Raw genomic sequence first — 12,108 nt, 5'->3', positions numbered from 1 at the left:
TGCGAGAAAGCCTTACCTTTTCTAGATGGCTCTTCCTGATGACCGCGGGCTTTTCTAAGCAGGTTTCTGCTACCCGGTCTCCACGGTGCCTCACGCAGTCTGTGGAGGTAAGTTTTAGGTTGGGATCACTGTGTGCACGAAAAGCAAACTCTTACGATGGCTCACTCACTATCGGGACTATACAAAAGTCTCCTAGGGCAGTGAAGCAGGTTCCACTCAGGGGCATAAAAGTTTGCTAAGACCATGGAAGCATCACAAAGTACCTCAATCCTTCTGACGGCTGAGGTCTTCTACTCCTGTCGGTGCGTATTACTTTGCTTGCAGCCTCCACTCGAGCCAATGAAAAACAAACAAAACCAAAACAATGCATGAGAAAATATCCAACAAGTCCACTTTTTCTGTCCTAATTCAAAAGAAAGACAACAGGTTATATGCCACCATGTACACAACCAAAGGACTAGAAGCCCTCGGATACGAAAAAACAGTCCCCTTACGAAGGAAACTGGTAAAGGGGTCATAATCTCGGCACGGCTGCCCTTTAAAACCTTCTCATTGGCTCAGTGTTGTCAGAAAAAAAAATGGGAAATGTTATCGGTACATCCTAGGCTTTGAGAAATATTCACAAATTGTGAACCAGCTTGGTGGAATCATAGCAACTCGTCGTCATCGTCGTCGGCAGCCGTCCGTCTCGAGAGACGATGGCGTAGCTTCTTGAGAGTCTATCTGCACCGCCGAGAATGGCTGTGCAGTCCGACTCGGGAGTGACAATCCCTGCTGCACTTGTTACAGGTGAAGGCAGATGGCTGTTGTTGCTGCTGTTGACGCTGCTTCCGCCTCGATCTTTTCTGGACCGCCTCCTCGTTGCGCGCAGCCTCTGGGCGTGACGTACCTTGCCTGACCGCGAGCCTCCAGGCTAGGCGGTCGTCTGCTTGAACTTCCCATGTGTTGAGATTGATGGAGCATTGTGTCATGTCCTTTTTGCAGATGTCTTTGAACCGCAGTTTTGGGCGCCCTGTCATCCTCTGGCCTTCTGCTAGCTCGCCGTAGAGGAGGTCTTTGGGAATACGGCCTGCATCCATTCTTTTGACATGGCCGAGCCACCTGAGGCGTCTCTCACTAAGAACTGCATGCAAACTGCTCATGTTGGCTCGCTTCAGCACCTCGGTGTTGGGGACCTTATCCTGCCAGGCGACATGCAGGACGCGTCGCAGGCACCTCATGTGGAAGCTGTTGAGTTTCCTTTCGTGCCTTGCGTAGGTGGTCCACGTCTCGCTGCCATAGAGGAGAGTGCTGAGTACGCAGGCTTGGTAGATGCGCAGTCTGGTTTTCTCAGTGAGGCTGGAATTGTTCCACGCTCGCCGGTTCAGTTTGGCCATAACTGTGGCTGCCCTGGCGATTCTCCGATTGACCTCCAAGTCGACCGACAGAGAGCTCGAGATGGTGGACCCGAGGTAAGTGAAATCATTGACAACCTCCAGGGTGTATCCGTCGATGGTGATGCATGGGGGAGTCCCCGTGCCTTGAGCCATAACATTTGTCTTCGTCAGGCTGATGGCTAGTCCGAACTCCTTGCATGCGTGGGAAAGGCAAGTGACTAACTGCTGGAGTCCCTCTTCAGAGTGTGATGTCAAGGCTGCGTCGTCGGCGAAGAGCATCTCACGGATGAGCACCTCTTTGACTTTGGTCTTGGCTCGTAGACGGGCCAGGTTGTAGAGCTTGCCATCGGATCTGGTGTGAATGAAGACACCCTCGCTGCAGTCCTTAAAGGCGTATTGGAGGAGCATGGAGAAGAAGATTCCGAACAGCGTAGGCGTGAGGACGCAGCCCTGCTTTACTCCGCTGCTGACTGGGAAGGCCTCAGAGGTTGCGCCGTTGTAGGACACCGTGCTGTGAATGTTGTCGTGAAAGGACATGACCACAGCAAGCAGATGTGGTGGACAGCCAATCTTCCGTAGCAAGCTGAAGAGTCCGCTTCAACTGACCAGATCAAACGCCTTCGTGAGGTCGATAAAGGCGAGGTAGAGTGGTTTATGCTGCTCGTGACACTTCTCCTGCAGCTGGCGTAGGGAGAAGATCATGTCCACTGTTGATCGGCCAGCTCTGAAGCCACACTGGGACTCTGGGTAGACGCGGGAAGCAAGGGTCTGCAGGCGGGCAAGAGCGACCCGGGCAAATACTTTGCCGACGACGCTGAGGAGAGAGATGCCCCGGTAGTTGTTGCAGTCGCTGCGGTCTCCTTTGTTCTTGTACATGGTGATAATGTTGGCGTCTCTCATATTCTGGGGGATGTAACCCTCCTTCCAGCAGAGACAGAGTAGATGGTGGAGCGGCTGTAGCAGGACTGGTTTCCCGCTCTTTAGGATTTCTGGAGGGATTCCGTCGCTTCCTGGTGCTTTCCCGCAAGCGAGGCGGTCGATGGCTTTGCCGAGCTCTGCCGCAGTAGGTGGGGTGTCTAGCTCCTCCATGACTGGTAGGTCTGGGATGGCGTTAAGAGCAGTGTCTGTTACGGTGTTCCTCGTTGCGTACAGCTCGAGGTAGTGCTCGGTCCACCGCCGCATTTGCTGTTCCTGGTCAGTGATGACCTCACCTGTCTTGGACTTAAGGGGGGCGATCTTGGAGGGGATTGGGCCTGTTGCCTTCTTGATACCCTCATACATTCCTCGTGCGTTGCCTATATCGGCAGCTTCCTGGATGCTTCTGCACAGGTTTAGCCAATAGGTGTTGGCACAGTGTCGGGAGGTCTTCTGGACTTTGTTCCTGGCAGCCCGTAGAGCTTGAAGTGTATTGGGAGTGGGCATGGCCTTGTAAGCCAGTAGGGCCTTCCTCTTAGCCTCGATCACGGGTTTCATTTCTTCCCAGTGAGCCTCGTACCAGTCAGCGTTCTTCCGCTCTTTCTTCCCGTAAGCAATAATGGCGGAGTTGTATATGGCGTCGCGGAGACGTGACCAATTGGATTCGATAATGTCATCTGCCGCCATTCCCTCGCCGAGTGCATCTTCCATCCTGTTGATGAATTGCTGGGTCTTAACTGGGTTGCTGGCACAACTGGTGTTGATGCGTGGGCGACCCTTCATCTTGGAGTGGTGCAACCTCTTCGACGTTATGCGCACCTTGCTTACCACGAGGGCATGGTCCGTGTCGCAGTCTGCACTGTGGTAGCTGCGGGTGAGGAGGGTGCTGCCAATATCTGTTCTTCTGGTGATGACGAGATCAAGCTGGTGCCAGTGGCGGGAGCGGGGGTGCCTCCATGACACCTGGTGGGTCTCTTTGCACTTGAAGAATGTGTTTGTCACGCACAGGCCGTGGTGACACGAAAGCTCAAGCAGTCGCTGACCATTCTCATTGATCTTTCCTCTCCCAAAGTTTCCGAGGCAGGTGGGCCAGGCCATGTGGTCGGCTCCTACTCTTGCGTTGAAGTCTCCAAGGAAATAAAGAGCGTTACTTCTGGGGATCTTGGATAACGCTTCGTCCAGTGCATGGTAGAACTGTTCTTTCTCTTCGGTGGTGGCGCAGAGGGTTGGGGCGTACGCGCTAAGAATGCTGACTGGGCCGAAAGTTGTTGACAATCGGAGGGTAAGTAATCTCTCTGTGCCTCCTGTGGGTGGCTCTATGGAGTTAACAAGCGTGTTCTTCACAGCGAACCCAACACCGTGCTGTCTTGGTTGGTCCGGAGACTTCCCTTGCCAGTAGAAGGTGTAGTTGGTTTCTCTGAGAGTTCCGTTGTTGGCCAACCGGGTCTCCTGTAGAGCCGTAATGTCGATGTTTAGTCGTGCCAGTTCCCTGTCGATGACGGCGGTTTTCCTGGAATCATTGATCCACGGAAGGTCTGCAGTAAGTCCGGGACACATGGTCCTGACGTTCCAGCTAGCGAGGCGAAGAGCTGGAGGCTTCTTTCTTGTTTTTTGCTTGGAATTGCCTGATGCGAGTGTTTTGTGGCCCACTTTTCGAGAGACGCCTCTCTGATCCCCACGCACCCAGTGGGGCACGCGAGCCATGGCGAGACGGCACCTAATTGGCTGGGGGCTGCCCAGCTTGAGGCGGGTGGTAGCTGTCCAGTGAGGTGCGATGACCTCTCCCACCATCAGAGGAGACCCCTGGCGCTCGTTTCCTTCGCCAATCGGATGAGCTTATAACCGGTAACTGTCTCCTCCCGTGTTCAGTCGACATCTTGCGATGATGCTGGAGTGTCCTCTCCAGTGAAGCTACAAAGCCTGGGCAGGGTGATATGGAGGGCCAGCTGTTGCCCATGCAGCAGACCCCCCCTCTCTTCGAAGCTGAAGGATCCAAGGGGAAAGACAGAGTCAATACAGATTGGCTTCAGGTGCGCCGCAGGAGTTGCCGGTGTTGACTACAACGTCGAACCGCCTTAGGGACTCCGGCTCCGGATTTTCTGTCGGGGTTTACTCCCTTAGCCATTCAACTGAAGAGGTATGCCGCAAGGCAGCGGAGGTTTTTTGGAATCAGAGTTTTCCTTCTATGATGTTCCCTGACTGGAAGATCGAACCAGCGACACTTAGCTCGCAGGCCGACGCTCAATCCACTGAGCCAAAACAGCCAGGGTAGCAACTAAAGATAGCAAAAATGACTATAGTCACAACACATGTTCTTAGAATTCCGGAGACCTAAGGACGGTCACAGACGTTGGGTCACAGATGGCAGAAATGAGGACAGGACACACAGATCTCATCACTGAGGGCAGGTCACAGAGGGCTGGTCCTGATGGAAGTACTGAGCGAATGTCACTAGAGCAAGTCCCTGAGCGAGGTCATAGAGGGCAAGTCACAGACGGCAGGTCACAAAACACAGATGACAGAGGGCAGGTCATGAAGGAGGTCACAGATGTGAGGGAGAGCATACAGGGCAAGACACTGAGGGAGGTCAAAGAGGGCATGTTACTGAGGCAGTCAAAGAGGGCAGGGCAGTGAGTGAGGACACAGGGCCAAGTCACGGAGGGTAGGTCACCAGGGCATCTCATGGAAGTCATGTCACTGAGGGAGCTCATGGGGAGCAGATCACAAATACCACATGAAGGAAGCCAGAACTTAGAGCAGGTCACAGATGCCTGGTCACAGTGGACAGTCACTGAGTACAGGTCACAGATGGATGGTCCCAGAGGGCAGTTCACAGAGAGCAGGTCACAGACAGCGGTCATAGCATGTTACTGAGGGAGGTCATAGAATGCAGGTCAAGGAGGGCAGGTCACAGTGGGCAGGATACTTAAGGCAGGTTACTGAGGGCTGGTCACTGATGGCTGGTCACACGGGGCTGGTCACTGATGGCAGGACTGATGTAAGGTCACTAAGGCAGGTCACTGAGACAGGTTACAGAAGTGTAGTCACAGAAGGCCAGGCACTTAGGTCACACAGCGCAGGTCACAAAGGACAGGTCACAGTGGGCAGGACTGCGGGAAGGTCACTAGGGCCAGTCACTGAGTGAGGTCACAGAGGGCAAGTCACAGAACACCGGTAGCTCACTGAGGTCACAGTGGTCAAGTCACAGGGGCAAGCCTCTGAGGGAGGACTCAGAGAGCATGTTACTAAGGATAGTCACAGAGGGCAGTTATCAGAGGGCAAGGCACTGAGGCAGATCACACAGCGTGGGTCACCGTGGGTAGTCCCTGAGGACAGGTTGCAGAAAGAAGGTCTCCGAGGGCAGGTCACATGGGTATGTCACTGAGAGCAGGGGTCATGGGGCAGCTTAGTGTCGGCTGGTCACTGAGGGCACGTGGTAGGGGGCAGAAATGAGGGCTGGTCTCAGACAGCAGGTCAGAGAAGGTAGGTCACTGAAGCCAGGTCACCTAGGGAAGATACAGGGGGACAAGTCCCAGAGGACAGGACTGGAGGTAGGTCCCAGAGGACAAGTCCGAGGCCAGGTTACTTGAGGGGAAGTGACACGGGGCGGGTCCACTGAAGCAGGTCACAGAGCGCAAGGTCAGTGGTAGTCACAGAGCGGTGGTCACAGTTGGTACGTCACAGAAGCAGGTCACACAGGGCAGTCACAGAGTACAAGTCCCTGAGGGGTGGTCGCAGGGCACATGTCGCCAATGGCAGGTCACAGAGGGCTGGTACAGATGGCGGGATGAGAGAAGTTCACTAGGGCAGGTCTCTGAAGGAGGTTACAGAAGTCACAGAGGGTCAGGCACTAAGTGAGGTCCCATAGGGTGGATCACAGAAGGCAGGTCACTGAAGGCCGGTCACAGAGGCAGGTCATAGAAGGCATGTCACCGAAGGAGGTAATATGGGGCAGATCACAAATCCCAGGCGAAGGAAGCAAGGCCTTAGGGCAGATCACAGAGGTCGGGCCACAGATGCCAGAACTGAGGACAGGACACACAGATCACATCACTGAGGGCAGGTCACAGAGGGCTGGTCCTGATGGAAGTACTGAGTGAAGGTCACTAGGGCAAGTCACTGAGCGAGGTCACAGAGGGCAAGTCACAGACGGCAGGTCACAAAAGATAGATGACAGAGGGCAGGTCATGAAGGAGGTCACAGATGTGAGGGAGAGCATACAGGGCAAGACACTGAGGGAGGTCAAAGAGAGCATGTTACTGAGGCAGTCACAGAGGGCAGGACAGTGAGTGAGGACACAGGGCCAAGTCACGGAGGGTAGGTCACCAGGGCTTCTCATGGAAGTCATGTCACTGAGGGAGGTCATGGGGAGCAGATCACAAATACCACATGAAGGAAGCCAGTACTTAGAGCAGGTCACAGATGCCTGGTCACAGTGGACAGTCACTGAGTACAGGTCACAGATGGATGGTCCCAGAGGGCAGTTCACAGAGAGCAGGTCACAGACAGCGGTCATAGCATGTTACTGAGGGAGGTCATAGAATGCAGGTCTAGGAGGGCAGGTCACAGGAGCCTAGTCAAAGAATGAAGGTTTCAGAGGGCAGGTCACAGACAGCAGGTCACTAGGGCAGGTCACTGGAGCCAGGTCACAGAGGGCACATCATACTGGGCATGTCACAGATAGCAGGTAAGAGAGGGCAGGACACAGAAGGCAGGTGACTGAGGCAGGTCACACAGAGCTGCTCACTGATGGCAGGAATGAAGCAATACTGTGTTGAAATAGCCAACTTGCCTTCATCATGCCATTGACTTCAGAAACACCAGAACGTTCAAGCCAGAGGGAACAAGGATGAAAGGTCCCCATGGCATGCCCTTCTTCACTTAACAGGCACTGATGTCAGTCTCAAGTGCTTTACATGAGAAACGACACGACCTTCAGGCAGTGCACAAAGAGCACACCCACCCAGCTCCAGCTCTCGCGGAACACTGACTGCGTATTTTGCATTGAATTATTACAGAAAAACAGAGAAGCCACCAGATGGTAGAGAAGTAAAAAATCACACTCGATATATCGTCGTCGGCAGCCGTCCGTCTCGAGAGACGATGGTGTAGCTTCTTAAGTGTCTATCTGCACTGCCGAGAATGGCTGTGCAGTCTGACTCGGGAGTGACACGGTATCTGTCTCCTCCCGTGTTAAAATTGACATCTTGCGATGACGCTGGAGTGTCCTCTCCAGTGAAGCTGAAGCTACAGAGCCTGGGCAGGGTGATATGGAGGGTCTGCTGTTGCCCATGCAGCAGACCCCCCCTCTCTTCGCAGCTGAAGGGTCCAAGGGAAAGACGGAGTCAATACAGCTTGGTTTCAGGTGCGCCGCAGGAGTTGCCGGTGTTGACTACAACGTCAAACCGCCTTAGGGACTGCGGCTCCGGATTTTCTGTCGGGGTTTACTCCCTTAGCCTTTCCCCTGAAGAGGTATGCCGCAAGGAAGCGGAACTCGATATATAACAACATAAATTAAAAAGGCAGAAAAAGGCGAACTTCTAAAGACTATAAAAAAAGTAACTTACTTTTTTTTTAAATGTTATTCCTTGTGTTTATTGTTTTTTACTTTTTGTCTTTAAATGAGTTTGCGCAGCCCTGACGAACCGGTGCGGCGAGTCGTATGGGCATCGTCCCGCAAAGTGAAAGGTCGTCCGTTCCATTCGCGGTCAGGTTCAGTCCCCAGGCGGGTGGCATTCCACAGGCAATGGGTCGATGGTTCTCTCCCTCTCTCCTTCCTCTCGTCTCTCTCTAAAAATAAATGAAAGTCTTTACAAACCAAGTTTGTGCATTTCAAAAGCTTTCGTAGGCAACCCAAGACAAAGTAGGCATTTACTTAACTTTATTCCCTACTTACACTAAAATAAACAGACCAAAGGCAGGCCTGAATAAAAGACTTCATTATATCAATTATATTGCTTAAGAGAGTTATATTAATTATGACTCTTTCGTACTGGATCCCAACACCTATCCCTTTTCATCTCCCATACCAACAAATCGGAAAAGCAAAACACAACAAAGAGATAACACCCATAGAGTCTACAAGGAGCTTAGGGCCAAGGCATAATTCCACGCCCTGGGTTCTATGGGTGGGTATATACACAGTCAGTGTACATCTGTGCATCTTGTCACTTAGAGACACTCGGTTACCTGTCGCCGGTCTGCATGTTCTCTTCCCTCACAAGGCCCACTCCCTCTTTTACGTTCCTCAGGAGAGTCTGTTTGTTTTCAAATCCTGAGGGTTTCCTGTATTGTCCTTTTCACTGCTCTGGCACTGACTATCTGACAACCATGCTAGTGAGAGAAATGCCTTCAGCTTGCCATTTCCTTTGGCTTTTACTTCTGACACTGTTGACAGATGTCCCCCATGGTCCCCAGCCTGGACCACCAGCACCCAGCCCTCGCTCCCCCTCCCCTGGCCTTCCCCACACTACTGCCTGTGACGGGCTGGGCACATCGCTGCTTTCTCCATCATCACTTACAGACGGTGCCACCGCCTTTGGGAAAACGCAGTCATTTGTGTCATATTTACAGGTTCTAGAGGCATCTAATCACTCAGCTCAAAGGACTACTGACACCAATGCTGAACTCGTTTACGTGTCAGCTCAGTCATAGGAAGTACGGCATTTTCTTCACTTTGCAAAACGACTCTGATGCTGACAGTCTACACCTGTCAAGAGCCGTGCACAAACAAAGGGCTCTGTACCATTTCGACATCATTACATTATGCTTTTTATGTTACACTGACTTAGTGAGGAAACTGTTTCCAAAAGTAGTGAAACCAAGGAACTAAGAGGGAGAAACAAGAAGGTGAAACCGGGTTGGGACCCCGAACCCTAACGGTTCTTGTGCAGCAGTTCGGACAACAGATGAAGAACAAAGGCAGACGTGCACATCCCTCAATCAGCTAATTTGGTAGACATAGGAATGGAGACATTATCAGAAACTGTTTGCTGAAAGAACAGCTGCCAGTGCAAAGCCAGAGGAGAGCACATGGGAGCTCATTTTCCAAATATGCTCCTTCTTTTGTAGCATGCTGTTTCACTGTGCCCCAAAGATGCACAGAGCTAGAGCAGTAATAACGTACGGAAAGGTGAAATCATACCTCCTTCGCTTTTGAAACGAGTTTGGCCTTGATGGAGAGATAAAGTGTGTTCGCGCTCAACAACGGTCTTAAGGGCTGCGAGAAAGCCTTACCTTTTCTAGATGGCTCTTCCTGATGACCGCGGGCTTTTCTAAGCAGGTTTCTGCTACCCGGTCTCCACGGTGCCTCACGCAGTCTGTGGAGGTAAGTTTTAGGTTGGGATCACTGTGTGCACGAAAAGCAAACTCTTACGATGGCTCACTCACTATCGGGACTATACAAAAGTCTCCTAGGGCAGTGAAGCAGGTTCCACTCAGGGGCATAAAAGTTTGCTAAGATCATGGAAGCATCACAAAGTACCTCAATCCTTCTGACCGGCTGAGGTCTTCTACTCCTGTCCGTGCATATTACTTTGCTTGCAGTCTCCACTCGATCCAATGAAAAACAAACAAAACCAAAACAATGCATGAGAAAATATCCAACAAGTCCACTTTTTCTGTTCTAATTCAAAAGAAAGACAACAGGTTATATGCCACCATGTACACAACCAAAGGACTAGAAGCCCCCAGATACGAAAAAACAGCCCCCTTACGAAGGAAACTGGTAAAGGGGTCATAATCTCGGCACGGCTGCCTTTTAAAACCTTCTCATTGGCTCAGTGTTGTCAGAAAAAAAAATGGGAAATGTTATCGGTACATCCTAGGCTTTCAGAAATATTCACAAATTGTGAACCAACTTAGTGGAATCATAGCAACTAAAGATACAAAAACTGACTATAGTCACAACACATGTTCTTAGAATTCCGGAGACCTAAGGCCGGTCACAGAGGTCAGGTCACAGATGGCAGAAATGAGGACAGGACACACAGATCTCATCACTGAGGGCAGGTCACAGAGGGCTGGTCCTGATGGAAGTACTGAGCGAAGGTCACTAGAGCAAGTCCCTGAGCGAGGTCATAGAGGGCAAGTCACAGACGGCAGGTCACAAAACACAGATGACAGAGGGCAGGTCATGAAGGAGGTCACAGATGTGAGGGAGAGCATACAGGGCAAGACACTGAGGCAGGTCAAAGAGGGCATGTTACAGAGGCAGTCAAAGAGGGCAGGGCAGTGAGTGAGGACACAGGGCCAAGTCACGGAGGGTAGGTCACCGGGGCATCTCATGGAAGTCATGTCACTGAGGGAGGTCATGGGGAGCAGATCACAAATACCACATGAAGGAAGCCAGAACTTAGAGCAAGTCACAGATGCCTGGTCACAGTGGACAGTCACTGAGTACAGGTCACAGATGGATGGTCCCAGAGGGCAGTTCACAGAGAGCAGGTCACAGACAGCGGTCATAGCATGTTACTGAGGGAGGTCATAGAATGCAGGTCAAGGAGGGCAGGTCACAGTGGGCAGGATACTTAAGGCAGGTTACTGAGGGCTGGTCACTGATGGCTGGTCACACGGGGCTGGTCACTGATGGCAGGACTGAGGGAATGTCACTAGGGCAGGTCACTGAGACAGGTTACAGAAGTGAAGTCACAGAGGGCCAGGCACTTAGGTCACACAGCGCAGGTCACAAAGGACAGGTCACAGTGGGCAGGACTGCGGGAAGGTCACTAGGGCCAGTCACTGAGTGAGGTCACAGAGGGCAAGTCACAGAACACCAGTAGCTCACTGAGGTCACAGTGGTCAAGTCACAGGGGCAAGCCTCTGAGGGAGGACTCAGAGAGCATGTTACTAAGGATAGTCACAGAGGGCAGTTATCAGAGGGCAAGGCACTGAGGCAGATCACACAGCGTGGGTCACCGTGGGTAGTCCCTGAGGACAGGTTGCAGAAAGAAGGTCTCCGAGGGCAGGTCACATGGGTATGTCACTGAGAGCAGGGGTCATGGGGCAGCTTAGTGTCGGCTGGTCACAGAGGGCACGTGGCAGGGGGCAGAAATGAGGGCTGGTCTCAGACAGCAGGTCAGAGAAGGTAGGTCACTGAAGCCAGGTCACCTAGGGAAGACACAGGGGGACAAGTCCCAGAGGACAGGACTGGAGGTAGGTCCCAGAGGACAAGTCCGAGGCCAGGTTACTTGAGGGGAAGTGACACGGGGCGGGTCCACTGAAGCAGGTCACAGAGCGCAAGGTCAGTGGTAGTCACAGAGCGGTGGTCACAGTTGGTAGGTCACAGAAGCAGGTCACACAGGGCAGTCACAGAGTACAAGTCCCTGAGGGATGGTCGCAGGGCACATGTCGCCAAGGGCAGGTCACAGAGGGCCGGTACAGATGGCGGGATGAGGGAAGTTCACTAGGGCAGGTCCCTGAAGGAGGTTACAGAACTCACAGAGGGTCAGGCACTAAGTGAGGTCCCATAGGGTGGATCACAGAAGGCAGGTCACTGAAGGCCGGTCACAGAGGCAGGTCATAGAAGGCATGTCACCGAAGGAGGTAATATGGGGCAGATCACAAATCCCAGGCGAAGGAAGCAAGGCCTTAGGGCAGATCACAGAGGTCGGGCCACAGATGCCAGAACTGAGGACAGGACACACAGATCTCATCACTGAGGGCAGGTCACAGAGGGCTGGTCCTGATGGAAGTACTGAGCGAAGGTCACTAGGGCAAGTCACTGAGCGAGGTCATAGAGGGCAAGTCACAGACGGCAGGTCACAAAACACAGATGACAGAGGGCAGGTCATGAAGGAGGTCACAGATGTGAGGGAGA

General features: G+C 52.6%; 1 long non-coding RNA gene across 1 annotated transcript; it reads right to left on the bottom strand.

The window, feature by feature from the left end:
- Positions 1-7,960: 7,960 nt before the first annotated feature.
- LOC149997343 (uncharacterized) lies at positions 7,961-10,907 on the bottom strand. Its single transcript, XR_016514322.1, has 3 exons — positions 9,775-10,907; positions 9,528-9,610; positions 7,961-8,081 (listed from the first exon to the last, which is right to left on the bottom strand). It is a non-coding gene; the product is annotated as an uncharacterized LOC149997343 (long non-coding RNA).
- Positions 10,908-12,108: the final 1,201 nt, after the last annotated feature.

The sequence above is a fragment of the Furipterus horrens genome, unplaced genomic scaffold (genome assembly GCF_987537825.1).
Source record: "Furipterus horrens unplaced genomic scaffold, mFurHor1.1.pri manual_scaffold_11, whole genome shotgun sequence".
Taxonomy (NCBI): Eukaryota; Metazoa; Chordata; class Mammalia; order Chiroptera; family Furipteridae; genus Furipterus; species Furipterus horrens.
Note: the sequence above shows the minus strand (reverse complement) of the source record. Positions and strands in the feature narration are given on the sequence as shown.